Source organism: Physcomitrium patens, chromosome 20 (genome assembly GCF_059467195.1).
Source record: "Physcomitrium patens ecotype Gransden chromosome 20, ASM5946719v1, whole genome shotgun sequence".
Lineage (NCBI taxonomy): Eukaryota > Viridiplantae > Streptophyta > Bryopsida > Funariales > Funariaceae > Physcomitrium > Physcomitrium patens.
This window is the reverse complement of record NC_143429.1, coordinates 1,235,001-1,237,500: the sequence shown is the minus strand read 5'-3', so window position 1 is coordinate 1,237,500 and position 2,500 is coordinate 1,235,001. Positions and strand designations below refer to the sequence as shown.

Sequence of the window (2,500 nt, the reverse complement as noted above, 5' to 3'; positions counted from 1 at the left end):
ACTGGGATGGGTGACCTCCCGGGAAGTCCCGGTGCTGCATCCATTTTGCATCCGCTTGAACCTTCTCCGACGTGGCATCTTCTTCTCCGACATGGCAGTCCACTTAGCATTTGTCATGTGACAGGGGCAGCCAGGTAGCTGACGTGGCATTTCAAAAAGTTAAAAAAAATAAAAATAAAAGCTGAAAGGGTGGAGAATATAATATTTACATGTTAGAGGTTAATTTATCAAGGATTTTGATCTATTTGGTGCTGATGTGGCACAGTGTAGTGTTAAAAAAATAAAAGTAAATGAAGGATGCATATTTGCAAACAAGTATTGTCACAATACAAAATGTTGGGTTTTGAAATTACAATGCTAGTTTATATGTTATGAGATTAAAATTTCAGAGTCTAGGTTGTATGATTAAAAGAACAAAGTATGAGTTGAGGGGGGGTTAGGGGTTAGGGTTTAGGGTTTAGGGTTTTAGGGTTTGCATGGGGTATATAAACCTAGATTCTAGGATTCACATAGATTATATAAAGGGTTTAGAAAGTTGGGCTTGGAGTATGTAAAGAGAAGATAGATTTAAGAATTCACACAAACAAAAATAAATTGGATGTGGAGTGTGAAGGATGAAGAATTGAAGACATTAAGTTTCAGTGGTGATGGATTAGTTAGTGGGCAATGATTACCTGTACGATGCATTAGTTAGCAAGTCATTAACATATTTGTACAACCAATTGATTGCACACACACAAATTTATCTCCAAAGTGACATGTAAACGATTTAGTGGATTTTTGACATGACATGGACTACCACGTGGCAGCCACATCAGCAAGGTAACACGTGGCACTTGAAAAAATCAATTTAGTATTCTTCTGCCTTTTATTTTTCTACCTTATTCCAGTTAATTAAATTACTTTAATATTTTTAATTCACCAATTTATTTTTATTTTTATTTATATTTCTGTCTAGGCGCAAGACTGGGCGGCCAGCAAGGAGTCGAGACAGGGAGTTAATTTTAAAATTGATTTTTAAAAAATGATTTATTTATTTATTTCCACCTATGCGGAAGACTGGGCGGCCAACGAGGAGTCGAGACAGCCAGGAGTCGGGACTTGGGCAAGGGAGCGGGACAAGAGGTCGGGACTCGCGGCGGGACAAGGAAGAGGAGGAGGAAGTCCGGGACTCGCGACGGGACTGGGACTCGCGCCGGGACTAGGGAGTCGCGGCGGGACAAGGAAGAGGAGGAGGAAGTCCGGGACTCGCGACGGGACTGGGACTCGCGCCGGGACTAGGGAGTCGCGGCGGGACAAGGAAGAGGAGGAGGAAGTCCGGGACTCGCGACGGGACTGGGACTCGCGCCGGGACTAGGGAGTCGCGGCGGGACAAGGAAGAGGAGGAGGAAGTCCGGGACTCGCGACGGGACTGGGACTCGCGCCGGGACTAGGGAGTCGCGGCGGGACAAGGAAGAGGAGGAGGAAGTCCGGGACTCGCGACGGGACTGGGACTCGCGCCGGGACTAGGGAGTCGCGGCGGGACAAGGAAGAGGAGGAGGAAGTCCGGGACTCGCGCCGGGACTAGGGACTAGGGAGTCGCGGCGGGACAAGGAAGAGGAGGAGGAAGTCCGGGACTCGCCACGGGACTAGGGAGTCGCGGCGGGACAAGGAAGAGAAGGAGGAAGTCCGGGACTCGCGACGGGACTGGGACTCGCGGCAGGACAAGGAAGAGAAGGAGGAGGTCCGGGACTCGCGCCGGGACTAGGAAGAGGGGGAGGAGGTCCGGGACTCGCGACGGGACTAGGAAGTGGGGGAGGAGGTCCGGGACTCGCGCCGGGACTAGGGAAGAGGAGGAGGAGGAGGAAGGCCGGGACTGGGACTCGCGGCGGGAGTAGGTAGTGGGGAGGAGGTCCGGGACTCGCAGCGGGACAAGGAGGAAGTCGGGGAGGAGGGCCGGGACCAGGAGTCGCGGCGGGGATAGCAGGCAGGACAGGGAGGGTGGGTGGTCTTCCACAAAAAAAAGTGTGTCTCGGAACTTCCTTAGTGCAGTAGGACGGGGGGGCCTGCCGAATCCCACAGAGAGTACTATGTGGGGAAGGGTTCCTCTGAAGCGTCTCGGGAAAAGTCGTGAGGGGGTGACGGTTGCTCGGTGCCTACGGGTCCCGACTGCTCGCTGCCTTCTTTGAGCCCAGTACCGACGTTCGCAGGGGGATACCTGGATACTACTGGGGTTACCTGGATACTTCTGGCGTGTTACCTTGGATCAGTGAGGAGTGGGGGTTAGTTTCCCGGCGACGCGACCCTCTGAGGAGGTCCCGCGGAGGGTCGCCGAGTATTATATGGTGAGCTGGCTGTCAAGGATTGTGAGTCCCGCTGCCAAAATTTTTTTTGGTGCGCGGGCGACTGGAAAAAGAGGGTTGGTCTTGTGCCGATACGCGTAACGTCGCAGCGAGTCCCAAGAGCTAGTAACCATTTTTGGCGGGGGGCGATGGCCTCGGTATTGTCAAGCCATTCTCTC

At 52.3% G+C, this 2,500-nt stretch overlaps 1 non-coding gene across 1 annotated transcript in view; it reads left to right on the top strand.

Annotated features, from left to right (window-relative positions):
• The window catches only part of LOC149987206 (5S ribosomal RNA), a 119-nt gene extending 76 nt beyond the window's left edge, over window positions 1-43 (top strand). The window contains exon 1 of the ribosomal RNA XR_016499327.1: window positions 1-43. This exon is cut by the window's left edge and continues 76 nt beyond it. This is a non-coding gene — a ribosomal RNA (5S ribosomal RNA).
• The last annotated feature ends 2,457 nt before the right edge of the window (window positions 44-2,500 follow it).